The sequence below is a fragment of the Periplaneta americana genome, chromosome 11 (genome assembly GCF_040183065.1).
Source record: "Periplaneta americana isolate PAMFEO1 chromosome 11, P.americana_PAMFEO1_priV1, whole genome shotgun sequence".
In the NCBI taxonomy this organism is placed as follows: Eukaryota; Metazoa; Arthropoda; class Insecta; order Blattodea; family Blattidae; genus Periplaneta; species Periplaneta americana.
This window is the reverse complement of record NC_091127.1, coordinates 143,226,343-143,242,746: the sequence shown is the minus strand read 5'-3', so window position 1 is coordinate 143,242,746 and position 16,404 is coordinate 143,226,343. Positions and strand designations below refer to the sequence as shown.

At 35.8% G+C, this 16,404-nt stretch overlaps 1 protein-coding gene and 1 non-coding gene across 2 annotated transcripts in view; both read right to left on the bottom strand.

Moving 5' to 3' along the window:
• kek5 (kekkon 5) overlaps positions 1-16,404 on the bottom strand; it is a 1,258,756-nt gene that overhangs the window by 295,448 nt on the left and 946,904 nt on the right. The window lies entirely within an intron of this gene.
• On the bottom strand, positions 15,635-15,711 carry TRNAC-GCA (transfer RNA cysteine (anticodon GCA)). Its single transcript has one exon. It is a non-coding gene; the product is annotated as a tRNA-Cys (tRNA).

Here is a 16,404-nt window from a genome sequence, read left to right as displayed (position 1 = left end):
TGACACCTAACATAAACCAGTTAGTGAGGGAAAAACGAATTAAAAAATCCAGGAAAACTAATGCTAATGATCAGCGAAAATAATTTTTATCATTTGATATTTACATTGTAATAAAATAATTTACGCCTACTTCAGTCTTGTAACAGAAACGACAATATGTTTCATATGTTATACAAAATAACAAATAATTGGTTTAGTGATATATAGTGTCAGATAAAAAATGGATAATTAATTTTATTTTATTGACGACACTCAAACAAAGGAATAGGATGACAGGATTTAAATATTAGTAATGAATTCGATTTGTTTAATATTTTGTAACAGTGAAAATGCGTTATATGTCTGTAAGTTCACAATTACTTTAATATGAAAAAAAAAAATTATTTGCTTTCAAAACCGCTGCAATACATAACGAAAAAGTACAACGTGCTTGTTGTCTTAAACTAAAAAGTGGTTTAAAAATCCAGGAAAACCAATGCTAACGAACAGCGAAAATAAATTTTATAATTTCTTACTTAAATTGTAATAAAATAATTTAAGCCTACTTTAGCCTTGTACCAGAAATGATAATATGTTTAATACGTTATACATAATAACAAATAATTGGTTTTGTGATATATAGTGTCAGATAAAAAATGGATAATTAATTTTATTTTATTGACGACACTTGAACAAAGGAATGGGATGACATGATTTAAATATTACTAATGTATTCGATTTGTTTAATATTTCGTAATAGTGAAAATGCATTAGGCCTATAGGTCTGTAAGTTCTCAATTATTTTAATATAAAAAAACTATTTACATTCAAAACCGATACAATACATAACGGAAAAATACATATTGTTTCTTGTCTTAAACTGAGAAGTGGTTTACTTATTACACAGTTCCTCTTAAAATAAATTAAGTACATGCTTCTTCTATCTTTATTTCCATTATACTATTAGAGACTGATTAAAAGGGTTGAACAAGTGAACGGACGCCACTGCCATCACCCGATTCCTCCCCCCCACCTCCTGCTGCACAGTTGATGTCCAAGGGATAGAACTGAGCTAGCGAGCAAACTGTGCTTGCACCATAATGCACTGAGATGACGACTCCTGATCTAAATGCTGCTAAAAAAGGAGTAAATTATTGATGACCAAGAACACAGCTTAGTTATTCATGCAACAAGAATGTCTATAATATTGAGAATTATAGCATGAATGTTTAGCACACAAGCGGTTAGTGAGTTAGATGCAAGGTTTTATGGTTTTTATGCAGTACTTGCATTATATATGGGAAAAACGTTAAAAATGACTTGAAATTTTCGGATACGCTCTTGTATCATGTGATGACGTCATTCTTTTTAGGAAGCGTGGTTTGTTTCTGTTTCCAAGGCAATCTTCGTTTGTTTAAAAACGATGATAATGGATGTCTTATGTACTAAGACATCGTTTCTGCGTTGTTAGGTAGGTACCGTAAAGTTTGTAGCACGCGTGGCCATAAGGAATCAATTGGACGGAGTTATGCAATAAGAGACCAAGCGCCAAAAACCTGTTTCGAGATATTGGCCATTGAAATAAATTTGTTTCTTTTTTACAAAACATTTTATGCAAGAAGTATTGTAATATTCGTACTATTACAAAAGAATAACACAAATAATACCAAAAAAGGCTAACCGATTTTTAATAAGAGACCAGCAGTTGAATTAATATTTCAAATAAAATAAATAAATGCATTTTATACAATACAAGAATTTTTGCTTATAAATAGCAGCAAAATTGAGATATCGCATTCTTGATATTTTTCGAGTTAAATTATTCTGCCATCAACAGATTTGTGCAAATAACTAATTTTTTTTCAAATTGTCGGTTGGTCTATTATTGCGTAACTCCGTCCAATTATACAAGATTGTGATGTCCATAGCGATCTGTTAATATAAAAGGATTGCGTAAAAATTTATATAACGAGTTTGCTGAGTAATTTAATATTTCAGCACAAAAATAATATAAAAAGCAATCTTAATTATGTCAAAATATATAACACACCTTAATTCTACAAGTAATGATGGGCTTATTTCAACAAACACATTCGTCATACGTCAAACAAATCATATTCTACTTTCAGAAGGATGGTGAGAGGGACACTGATGGCAAATCCAATCTACAGTGTCAATGATTTTAGCAATATTACGTTTTAGATACTATTTGCTTTAACCTCATGTAATTGACAAATCTGTACATTTTAACCTGATTTTATACTATTTCTTTTAAAACTTTTAACCTGTTTTCGTGAATATCTGGTGATTGTATATTTATTTTTTATTTTATTCTTACATTTATGCATATTGTAGTAGCCATGCATTATATATGACGTTGTCTATGGCTGTAAATAGCTGAATGACATTAAATTCATCTATCTATCTATCTATCTATCTATCTATCTATCTATCTATCTATCTATCTATCTATCTGTCTGTCTGTCTGTCTGTCTGTCTGTCTGTCTGTCTGTCTGTCTGTCTGTCTGTCTGTCTGTCTGTCTGTCTGTCTGTCTGTCTGTCTGTCTGTCTGTCTGTCTGTCTGTCTGTCTGTCTGTCTGTCTGTCTATCTATCTATCTATCTATCTATCTATCTATCTATCTATCTATCTATCTATCTATCTATCTATCTATCTATCTATCTATCTATCTATCTATCAATCTATCAATCTATCAATCTAAATCTAAATCTAAATCTAAATCTAAATCTAAATCTAAATATAATCTAATCTAATCCATCCATCCATCCATCCATCCATCCATCCATCCATCCATCCATCCATCCATCCATCCATCCATCCATCCATCCATCCATCCATCCATCCATCCATCCATCCATCCATCCATCCATCCATCCATCCATCCATCCATCCATCCATCCATCCATCCATCCATCCATCCATCTATCTATCTATCTATCTATCTATCTATCTATCTATCTATCTATCTATCTATCTATCTATCTATCTATCTATCTATCTATCTATCTATCTATCTATCTATCTAATTTAAACTGGTAGACTAATTAAGCTGAAAGAAATTTAAAATTTTAGATCTGGGAAATCCGACCTTATGATTTATATTTCCATATCTTACGAACATTAACTTAGGATTAAATCTCAAAGGTTCTGATAGTGACAAGTGGTTTTCTTGTTCGGCGTCGTTAGCTCACATAAACGCCTGATATGTCGGGTAACGGCAAACCGCAGAACACTTCTGCAGGAGAAGTGGTCGCTGTGTCTCGGAGACCTGCTGCAGATGAACGTGTAACTACAGCGAACAGCCAAAGGATATTTCAATTCTGACACTGCAAGTTAAAATTAGGTGCCGTATAGAAGCTGTAGTTCTCGACCAACTAGAGAGATGATTGAAGTGAGGTTCTGTAACCTCATGTCTTAAGTTCTCACTGTATCTCTCGTACAAATGAACAGATGGTAAAAAAAGACGCCTAGGATCGATACCTCGACAGACAGTTGCAGCTGATGGGGTTGTAATTGAGTATTTCCCTTAGTACATAATTAATTTAAGAATCAGTAGTTTCGTCAAAAGTCATGGTATGAATTTTAAAAACTTATGAGTAATATATCCAGCAATTAAAATTGGATGAACATTTTGTAGCAGAAAGGAATTTCAGTGGTTGTAATAGTCTTATCGACTACAAGATTAATACCAAAATAATTAAAGCACAGATCTCACAAATTGATGCGTTCTAAGGAATAAAATTTTAGCCACAAAACCTTGAATTTGAGATACAGAACATCAAACATTTTAGATTTCGTATAACAGAGTTATGCAAAAGAACATTCAAATGTTTCTAGAGGGCACTGTGTTTGATGGAGGACAATTATATTTTGTCACGAGGGAGATGTGATATTGAAGATTCAATATATGTGTAAACGGAAAAACGACGTAAAGTACAGTATGTTATGATGTTATTTCAGGAAACTCTTCAATTATTTTTAGCAAAAGATTTCCTTACTGTAATGCAAGAAGTACTAGTTTAGCAGATATGGCACATTGTAAGTTTTTTTAAATGAATTGAATTTAACGGAGGGAGGCATTAAACAAATGACAAAATAAAAATTATATCTAAATAAAAAACTAAACATAATATATAATAATAAAAATAATAAAAGCTGAATTTCGGTTAATATTATAATAATATTTTTAATGTCAGAAAGTAGTTCATATAAAATATTAGTTTTTTTTAATTAATGAAAAGATATAATCTTTATTTATTTATTTATTTATTTATTTATTTATCTATTTATGTCCATAACAGGGTAAAGCCCGAATTACAATAGACAGTACAGATAAAAAATATATTGCATACAACACGAAAAAAGAGGTAAAACAGATACAAGTGTAATTACAAATTAAAAAAAATAGATACTACCTAAATAAAAAAACAGATACAGATATAAATGAAAAACACCAAATAAAAACAAATAAAAAAGAGCCAAGTACAGACATCGCAGCCAAAAAACAGACATCACAGCCAAAAAACAGACATCACAGCCAAAAACAGACATCACAGCCAAAAAACAGACATCACAGCCAAAAAACAGACATCACAGACAAAAACAGACATCACAGCCAAAAACAGACATCACAGCCAAAAAGCAGACATCACAGCCAAAAACAGACATCACAGCCAAAAAACAGACATCACAGCCAAAAACAGACATCACAGCCAAAAAACAGACATCACAGCCCCAAAAACAGACATCACAGCCAAAAAACAGACATCACAGCCAAAACAGACATCACAGCCAAAAACAGACATCACAGCCAAAAACAGACATCACAGCCAAAAAACAGACATCACAGCCAAAAAACACACATCACAGCCAAAAACAGACATCACAGCCAAAAAACAGACATCACAGCCAATAACAGACATCACAGTAAAAAAACAGACATCACAGCCAAAAAACAGACATCACAGCCAAAAAATAGACATCACAGCCAAAAACAGAGATCACAGCCAAAAAACAGACACACATCATCAGAAGTTTTAAAAGGCATTCCTTATTTTTAGTTATGGCGATCTGTTAAGATCTATTGCGCTGATCCTCTGGTGACGCATTCCCAAACCCATACCAGCTGACCACACTAAGGTTGTCTGTGTGCCCAGGTTTCGAGCAGACAACTCCACTCGTCCCTAGACCAGCACCCTTCATGCATCGTCAGCCGTCGTTCGGGAATGCTACGGAATGATAACGAAATGGAGAAATGGTGACGGAATGACGTAAATGCCTAATTTGGAAAAAACGGGAGAATCCCGAGAAAAACTCCAACCGCGACCTTGTCCGCCAGAAGTGTCACTACGGGTTTTTTCAATGACAAAATCCCAGACCTGACCGGAAATCGAATCCGGGAAGCCTGCGTGATAGTATGAAGATCTCACCATTCAGCCACCGCAGAGAATTATAAGTTCCTCAGTCTAGATCAGCGGTCATCAGAACAGTGCACCTTCGGGCTAGCGTCTCTTACCCGTGGATAACAGCATCCGTAGCTGCTGGCGGATATGTTTCCTACCTCTCCGTTCTGCACGACGGAGCATATTACGTTGCACTCGTTACACTTTATACCCCATTTCAGCGGGTGCTGACAACCACTGATCTAGATGAAGACCTCTATGGCTTGCCATAAGAAGTCATCACATAAATCAACAGAGTCGAATTACAATTAAGCGATAATATCAGAAACTTAAATTGACAAATATTTTCGATATTCACGTGACATTTTTCTCCATCTAGTGTGTAACTTGGTTGTATTAATACCGGCGATGTAGGAGAATGAACTTTTTATTCCCATTTTTTAAAGTGATTTACATATTTAAGTTCAACTCTTTTTAAATGATCTACATGTTAAAATACTGATGTTTTTCATGGTGTACATATTTAAATGACTTTTTTTTAAGATTTAAATATTTAAACAACGACTTTTTCCACGAATTACAGTAGTTTTATTTACTGATTTTGATGCATTTTATTCGTGTTACGGCGTTCCTAATTATTATTTGTTATTCTATATAGTAAGATATTTCACTTCAATAATAAATTGCATAGTTTAAGTAAATGTAATAGTGTAATCTCATTAACAATTTTCCTTTGGGAATCAAAGAACTTTAAAAGTCATAAACGGGAAAACATGCTAAAGTTTTAGCATGTATATAGTGAATTGAATTGAATTGAATTGAAAGAGGTGAATTGGGAGGACAAATTTAAAAGGTGCACAAAACGCGTCCTTGCAAGGGGTTCGGGGCTGCAAGAAACTAAATATGTGAGCTCCAAGCCTGTTGGCCACTAGTCTCACTCCGGGTTACGCTGCTCCACTGAAGGAGCTCTAGAAAATTTTGAAGGGGAAAACCGAAAATGGACGTAACCTCTTAGGTACCACATACGCGAGGGGGACGAGTGGAACTGGGACTTCAATAAATAGGCAACCTATACAGGAAAATGCAATAATGAGTAGTGTACTGACAAGGTTCTACTATAATTAATTCTGCTCCATGATATAGCCCTTCGAACATTGTAACTGCCTGTAATATTATTTTTCTATAGTAGAACTCTGATTATCCGTCTTAGTATGTGGAATGGGAGTAACAGTTAATCGAAAATGAAAGCTAATCCATTTTATTTAAATACAAGTAGACAACATATTTTAATATTACATATTTTACAAAAAACTATTGCATTATAAACTAGTAACAGTCCTTTAAAAATGTCCAAATTGAAAGTTGTTTGCTTTGAACATTCAAACTGTGCATAGTTATAGCACGAATGGCCGTACAGGCTCGTGCGAAGGATCTTGTGTACATGAGTGTGTATAATTTATTGTGTATCAATAAATACACTTAATTAATTAATTAATTAATTCATTCATTCATTCAACTTAAATTTACATCAAACTGAAACGTCTTGGAAAGCTACACTACTGAGAAAAACGAAATTTTGTATTATTAGAATTATTGAATTTTTCTAGTTGCTGCTTTTGAATGCGAGTACATAATCGTCGTTGTCTTCCTATCAAGTATTAGGCCGAGTGGCCTGTTACGGTCTCAAACTAGAATTATCAGTCCATCTCTTCTTCGGACGACCCAGAAATCTTTTGCCATGCGGATGGTAATGAAACAGTGATTTTGAAATTCTGCATCGATCCATTCGTTCGAGATGATCTTTCCACTGAAGTTGATATTTGCTGATGAACTGCATAATGGGTTCTATTTGAAGTTCTTGCATTATGTCCTCATTTTTTTATGATCCCAGCGAGTATATCTAACTGTTGCTCTCATGAACCTCATCTCACTTGCTGTTATTCTACTGATATCTTTATTCTTCACAGTCCACGCTTCACTACCATAGCTTAATAATGGCTGTGCTAAGGTTTTATACAAGCCTATTCTTATGTGTCTTTGTACTAGTGAAGGTTTCATGATTTTATTAATGAGCCCCATTGTTTTAGTATATTGACATATTTTTTTTCAGCAATATCTACTTCCTCATAAGGTGATAGTGTATAGCCACAGTCGAAACCAGGTGGCCCGGATTCGATTCCCGGTCGGGGCAAGTTACCTGGTTGAGGTTTTTTCCGGGGTTTTCCCTCAACCCAATATGAGTAAATGCTGGGTAACTTTCGGTGTTGGACTCCGAACTCATTTTACTGGCGTTATCACCTTCATCTCATTCAGACGCTAAATAACCTGAGATGTTGATAAAGCGTCGTAAAATAACCTACTAAAATAAAAAAAGTATAGCCACAGTAAGTGAAAGTATTTACTCTTTCTACGTATTATTTTATTATTCAAACAGATTTTACTTGGTACAGGGAATTTCCCACAAAATGACATGATTTTCGTTTTTTCAATATTAATTTCCATGTTAAATTTTTCACTGACCATATTTAAATTGTGTACTGAATATTGTAAATCATCTTCAGTTGATGCTATGAGAACTAGATCATCAGCGAAAAGTGAAGCATCAAGCTGCAAATTTCGATTAATTGGAATAAATCCATGGCGTGTCTGTCGCTAATCTTGAACGATTCTGTTTGAACAGAAGTGGTGAAAGACCACAGCCTTGTCGTACTCCACTATAAATGGGTCGCCATTGTGAAAGTCTATTGTTGCTTCGAATTGCTATGATGGTTATTTTATATTTGTTGTAAATATTTTGCTTAATCTGTTGAGGTACTTGATCATCTGCCAAAATCTGAAGTAATTTATTCCGATTAACTTTATCGAAAGCCTTTTTAAAGTCAATGAATGCCTTATGCGTTTCTAGATTACATTCTCTATGTTTCTCAACCAGTAATTTCAATGCAAAATATCCATCACAACAGGATCTTCCTCGACGAAAACCATTTTTTTCTTCACTGATAATTTTGTCGTAATGCTCATTGAGTTTGTTTTTCAAAATATTTGCATACATTTTATATCCTGCGTTCAATAAACTTATTCCTCTGTAATTATCCGTAATTTTCAAATCTCCTCCTTTATGTATAGGGATTACAATAGATTTAGTCCAACTTTCTGGAATTCGAATACATAATTATCGTGAATAAAATTTTACGGTGTACAGGTCTTCCGCAGGCACTTCGTTTTCCCCTGCCAGCAGTTGCTACATTATCGCCGTATCTCCGCTTCTGAAAAGCGTTTGTAATTCAAAAGGATCGTTAAATAAAAAACTACCAACTTATCAACGTTCAAGTGTCAGATCGAGGAGGGCGTCAAGCTCTGCGTTTGTTTTCTCCTTATGGCGCGGTGGAGTGGGGGAAGGAGTCTGCAGTGGAGACCTCCTCGATAATGATTCCACTTGCGAGTCGTTAAGAACTCAATCTGAAGGCGCCGATGCGTCAGGGGGGGAGGGGGCGCTTCTAAATCGCCCCGTTAAACTTTATTACTCGAATAAATTACAGTTCGGATAACTTACTGCACAGCTGTGGAGGGATGGGGTTCAAATCAGTCAGAATGCAAGCCGATCGACATAATGCTGAAAGGCATTATGAGATACGCGAGGACTCGTCTGTTCAACTATTATTTCGATATTTAATCTATGACCGCTAGGCACAAACCATTATGCAAAGTTTAATTTAAAATTATAATATTATAATTATATTAAGTTATTGACGGACTGACAAACAGTTTGTTTCCAATAACATTGAACAACAAGAATTTTGCTCCGACTTAAAACAATGTGTCCCTTATGGTTTGGTACGCGCTGAATCTAGAAATGCATCTCTTTTCTTAGTATCACGTAAGATTTTTAAGATATACTATGATTTCACTTTACAATAAACGCTACCCCAGAAAACATCTGGTGCGGGTTGGGGATTGTAAACCAAAACAAAAACTAATGCATTTTATGAGTTCATGATCTATTTCCGGTTTGTTATGGTCGTTGGCATGTCTAGAAGATCGTAGGAAAATTCACTATCTTTCCCTTCTCTTTCACATATTCCATTTCTCCACTCCTGTCTATCTTGCGACTCGTTTTCAAAATTTATCCACCCACATAACCTAGACACACGATCACAACACTCCTCAATATTATCCATTCCCTCCCACCGAACATCCTCATATTCATCTTCTTTCACAGTGGCTGTTCCTCGGCTTCGGAATTCCCTACCGAGTAATGTCAGGGACTGTCAGACATCAAACCAATTTAAGAATAGACTAACGAAATATTTTTCTAACAATTTTGTTAACAATAATAGCTCCTTCAGGTTTCTCAATGTTTAATGTTTATACATATCACAGAATAAATATTTAAATTATCTCGGCCTAATACTTGTTAGGAAGACGACGACGATTATTATTATTATTATTATTATTATTATTATTATTATCATCATCATCATCATCATCATCATCATCATCATCATCATCATCATCATCATCAACACTATTTCTTACCAATGTTTATTATTGTCACACTAACATTACTTATCCAACTTTCATTATTTACTTTCATTATGTTTTATGGTCTAGATATTAATGTAATAACTATGTAACCAATTCTATTCAATTAGAATTAGAGTCTGGCTGGGCGGAAGAGAAGGCCTACTGGCATTAGCTCTGCCAGATTAAATAAATGAATTACTATTATTTAATAAATAAACAGATATTGGTCCCTTCTATTCAGTAAATTTCATAACAGTTCAAAGTGAGATCTACAGAAAGAACAAACAAGGATGTGGTTTCCAGTATTTAAAAGAAAAGTTTTCAGTTTGATTTTTTGTTATTTTAGTAGGTTATTTTACGACGTTTTATCAACATCTTAGGTTATTTAGCATCTGAATGAGGTGAAAGTAATAATGTCTGTGAAATGAGTCCTGGGTCCAGCACCGTAAGTTACCCAGCATTTGCTCATATTGGGTTGAGGGAAAACCCCGGAAAAAACCTCAACCAGGTAACTTGCCCGACCGGGAATCGAACCGGGGCCACCTGGTTTCGTGGACAGAGGCGCTAACCATTACTCCACATGTGTATACAATTTATTTATCAGTTTGAGTGAAAGCAAATTAAAAGAGAGCATTTTTCATCAGTCCATATATTCACAAAGTTATGGCTGACTCTTTGTTTGAGGAAAAACTTTCCGTTACAGAAAAAATGGCATGGAACGCTTTCAAAGATGTTTGCTCAAAATTTTTTGGAAATTCTAGTTCAGACAACTACATCGAACTTATAGAAACCATGTTAAGTGCATATGAGGAAATGGGGTGTAATATATCTCTCAAAATACACTTTTTACATTCTCATTTGGATTTATTTCCTCCTGACCTTGGAGCGGTAAGAGACGAGCATGGGAAAAGATTCCATCAAGAAATATCTGAAATGGAAAGGCGATATAAAGGAAGATTATCATCCGGCATGTTGTAGACTATTGTTGGTTCCTTGTAAAAGACAGTCCCGGGTCTAGTTATAAACGGAAATAATTCAGAAAATCCTCTTAAATGGTAAGTTCAAATTCAGAGATTTTTCTCATTATACACATGAAATATTTTTATTGTCGTTGTGTTTTAAACTATATAACATTATTTTTATATACAGTACACATTTTTCAAGTATTATGAGGCATTTTGAATCCCTAGTCTGTTGTAATTTTATCAGTATGAGTGAAAAATAAAAAAAAAATACATAAAAATTTAATTCATTTCCCCCGAAAAATGGACCGTGACGGGGTAATTGGATTCTAAATTCAGATTTAGGGCACACATATTAGTAATACTCTGCTATTTTTATTTCGGGGCAAGACAAAAAGTAAAAATTGGTTGTTCAGTGTAATATGTATCACATGATGATGATGATGATGATAGTAATAGTAATAATAATAATAATAATAATAATAATAATAATAATAATAATAATAATAATGACATATCTACTGTATCAAAACACAAAAAATCTTTGTTTGTTTCTTATTTCTTTCTTTCTTTCTTTGCTTAATCTCCCCTTTTATCCGACGTACACACCACTGCGGGTAGAAAAGGAAGATTCATTTCATCGTACACTAGACATCTCATAAATGCGAACCTTGTAGACTCAGCATGACGTAGGACATCACTGGACAATTACAAGAAAACTAATAGTCTATAAATCCCGTAGACGAAATATAAGTTTCCTCCATTGTCTACGATGGAATCGAACCTCGGACCGCTTGGTTTGTCAAGCTCATATGCTATCCACATATCCAGAATTGCGGACAAGAACGCAGAAATACGTAAACAAATATTTGTTGTTAATAAATTACACAATTTTATACTTAGGATGTTCGTTAATAAAATAATAATTTTTAGTGGAACCTGGCAGTTTTAGCAAAGGTGGATATCGAGAAAGAAATACAGAAGTTAGAATTTTTGTTATAGGGAATACTCTTAAGTAAAACTGTTCACAATCCGCCACTTGTACAGCCTACGTTTTTTAAGTTGGTTATTTAACAAAGCTGTATCAATTACAAGGTTATATAACGTCGATGGAATTGGTGATATCTATATGGTATTTGGCGAGATGAAGCCGAGGATTCGCCATAGATTACCTAACATTCCCCTTACGGTTTGGAGAAAACCTAGGAAAAAATCCAACTAGGTCATTAGTCCAAGCGGAAATCGAACCCATGCCCAAGCGTAGTTCCTGATCAGAAGGTAAGTATCTCTGCCGACTGACCTACGCCGGTAGCTGCCAGCCTATGTTTCGTATGGGAATTAACAATACCACAAACACCATAAGTATTTCACATAAATTGGGTGCATGAGTTGTTTCTATTCAAAGCAGTGTTCCATGTAAGGGATGACATTCACGGAAAATAAGATCTATCTCTGACCTAGACTGTTTCATGTGAGGAAGCAGAAAGGTAAGGAATACACGAGCCACCACTGCTCAAGGCTGTTTCATATGAGAAATCAGAAAATCGAAACAAACACACGAGCCACCACTGTTCCAGGGTGTTTAATATGAAAAAGCAGAAAGTCGAAACAAACACACGAGCCACCACTGCTCCAGGCTGTTTCATATGAGAAATCATAAAGTCGAAACAAACACATACGAGCCACCACTGCTCCAGGCTGTTTCATATGAGAAATGAGAAAGTCGAGACAAACACACGAGCCACCGCTGCTCCAGGCTGTTTCATATGAGAAATCAGAAAGTCGAAACAAACACGAGCCACCACTGCCCCAGGTTGTTTCATATGAGAAATCAGAAAGCCGATACAAACACACAAGCAACCACTGCTCCAGGCTTTTTCATATGAGAAAACAGAAAGTCGAAACACACGAGCCACCACTGCTCCAGGTTGTTTCATATGAGAAATCAGAAAGTCGAGACAAACACACAAGCCACCACTGCTCCAGGCTGTTTCATATGAGAAGTCAGTAAGTCGAGACAAACACACGAGCCACCACTGCTTCAGACTATTTCATATGAGAAATCAGAAAGTCGAGACTAACACACGAGCCACCACTGCTCCAGGCTGTTTAATATGAGGAATCATAAAGCTACGGCTTCCCCGCATACCGCTCGCGCTAAAATAAAATGTGACGCTTATGAAATGAATTCCAGATTCGCTTGGTAACAATGTTCGGGTCAAATTTTCATTCGGAATTCACCCGCAGTGCGGCTGTTAATGCACACAGGTAACGGGAATCCCCGGACGGTGTGGTTCAAGACTCGCAACAAAATCGGTATTTTTTTTTTTTTTTGCAAAGGGCTGGCATTCTATACCGAATTTTGAGGTGTCCTATCTAATGAAACTAAAAACAGTTTTCATATAACGATATTCTTGAGATAGGATATTGTCGGGAGAATGCAATACAAGAAACTAGTTTCTTTAGCGACTTCCCCATAAAAATTTTAAGGTAATAGGACCCGGCACCTTTGCATTCGGCAGACTTAGAACAAATGGAGGGCTAAAGATAGCGATTTTTGTTTTTCAGTAGTGGCGGCGGCAGTAGCAGCAGCAGCAGCAGTAGTAGCAGTATAGCAGTACTAGTGGTAGTAGTAGTCGTAATAACAATATAAATAGAGGGTTGTTTCCGATCTCTGATAACGAATTTGAATGACGTTATGTGCGTCAGGAATCACACCAACAGCGTCAGCTGAATTGCGGCGAGAGGTGACGGACCAGTAGTGAGTGATTTCACAATCAGAGTGCACGGTGTATCACAGTAGCAATGCCCAAGAAAATCGAGCCCTTTTGGAGGCGTACAACAACTCTTTCCGATGCTAAGTACAGTTACGTGAAAATCATAGGAGCCTGCAAAAAACGCGGTTTCTTTATTTCCAAGAAAGGCATCTTGTGTGTACCTAATAAGACTGGCAAATCTCGGATAGGATTAATTCCAGAGTGGAAAAAGCAAGCAAATACGGGTGTATTTGTCACAAGTCGCCGCATTCCACGAGATGATATAAATTAATTCCATTCGAGCTTTACCAATCTTATTGACACAGAAGACGCCTTTCTTGGAAATAACGAAACCTCATTTATTGCAGGCTTCTTTTATTTTCACTTAACTGTACTTGTCATCGGAAACGGTTGTTATGTACCCCTCCCAAAAAGGACTCGATTTTCTTGGGAATTTCTGCTGTGAGTCACCGTGCACTCTGACTATGAGATCACTCACTATTGGTCTGTCACCTCGCGACACAGTTCAGCTGTCTTGTGACTCCTGACGCACATGATGTCATTCAAATTCGTTATCAGAGATGGGAAACGACCCCGTAATAGCAGTAATATTAGTGGTAATACGTAGTTGTAATATTGGTAGTAATAATTTCCAGTAGCCAATATGTACAGGTTGCCAGATTTAAGCTGTTTATAAATTGTTTTAGGCATCACGCACAACACGGCTAGAGGTTGACACATATTTTCGTCTTTGAAATTCTCTAACTCGCAGCGCTTGTATTTTAGTTTTAATAATGATTGAAAAGAGCTAAAATAATAAATAAAAATAAGAAGAGTGAGACATTAATACACCGTGTCCACACTAAGAGCATACAGAAATAATAGCTTATAATTTCACAACCATATATTATAATTTAATAATTTTGTGTAAGTATAAGATAGTTAATAGTACATTATGCAACGAGCCTATAATGGTAGTAATTAAGAAGCGAGTATGTTTGTTTATGAAACGAGTGCAAGCGAGTTTCATAATTTTCATACGAGCGCCTTAATTACCATTATAGGCAAGTTTCATACGACTTTTTATGCTCGACCACATTTCTAACTTGAAATTATTAATAAGTATTCATGTTATGGTTATGTAAGTGAGGAGCGGAACTGGCCTGAATTGTGAGATGGGCGCAGACGCGAAAGTATTGATTTTTTCCGAGGCACGAATGTCATTGACCTTGATATAATCTAGAAAATAACATGAACATTAGTCTTGATATAATCTGGAAATTGATTTAGAATTGAAAAACGAGATGACAAATTGAATTTATTTGAATATTATTTACAATTAACGCTAATTATATTATAGTAACAGAACATAACCTTCTGCGACAGTATTGGATTTCCAGCCTCCGTGACTTTTCGCTAATTGTCTTTCGATTGCATATCCGAGAATAATCGATACTTGTACAATGGTACAACGGTGATTTCTCATTGGCTGAACAACTGAATTATAATGAATAGGTGTACTTTAATGAGGTGCATTAAAGGGCAACTACCAGGTGTATAATTACTACAATTCGGCATGGTCGAGCATAAACGTCTTTATAAGAGTTTTTATTAGTAATAACGTAACTATATAAACGAATGTCTTTTGAAGGTGAAAAATAAACATAGTCTATGTATTATATTATTATGCTTTATAAGTCACCGAGGGTTTTAGCTGCTGAATGTTTGTTCAGATTTTAAACTATAAATATTCACAAGCAACGGAACTCCCTGGTCATGTGCTAAGAATGACACAAACACTGTTAAGACAAAACAGGACTAATGGTATATCCAGCCCCTATGGAAGGAACATAATCTCAATATCTCCTCCGTGATTCTACCTAATATTCTCTGAATTTGTAATTATGAATGCCGTCATTGCCAAACTATACATTTTGCTTACGTAGATAATAAAATTATATGTTTTCCTCATTTAATTCGAGAAAAATTCGTTCCGGCACCGGGAATCGAACCCGGGACCTCTCAGCTCTGCGCGCTGAGTGCTCTTTCCAACTGAGCTATGCCGGGACACGATACACGGTGCCGGCCGAACTCCTCTCGTAATGTTTTACGGCCTTACTACCTGCACTTTAGACAATGTAAGTCATACATGCAGGAGCGCATATTTAAATGACTTCATTGCCATATTCAACCTCAGTTTGTGACAACTGCTAACAGTTAATACATCACATATTCATTATATATGAGGTCTCGCCTACCTCACTGAATATTACACGACTACTATGAAGTAGTAGCACCGGGAATCGAACCCGGGACCTCTCAGCTCGTGGATCGTGTCCCGGCATAGCTCAGTTGGAAAGAACACTCAGCGCGCAGAGCTGAGAGGTTCCGGGTTCGATTCCCGGTGCCGAAACGAATTGTTCTCGAATTAAATGATGATAATACACATTGGCTACTTCATAGTAGTCGTGTAATATTCAATGAGGTAGGGGAGACCACATATATAATGAATATGTGATATATTTTTTCCTCTTCACGATGAAGAAAAAATAAAATCTTTATAACGATACTTAGGAAATGCAAAGCAGCAAAATTAATGTCCGCTATGACAAAGCTTTCAACTTCGAAGTAGTAGTCTTCTTTGCGGTCTCTCCTATAGCCACAAATTCCCACGGGCTCGTATCTGCAATATGCCAGTCTCCTCCCATCTTGCGAGTGCTTCCGAGCATCAGGGTGAAGCAAAAATGTAACTTTTACATCG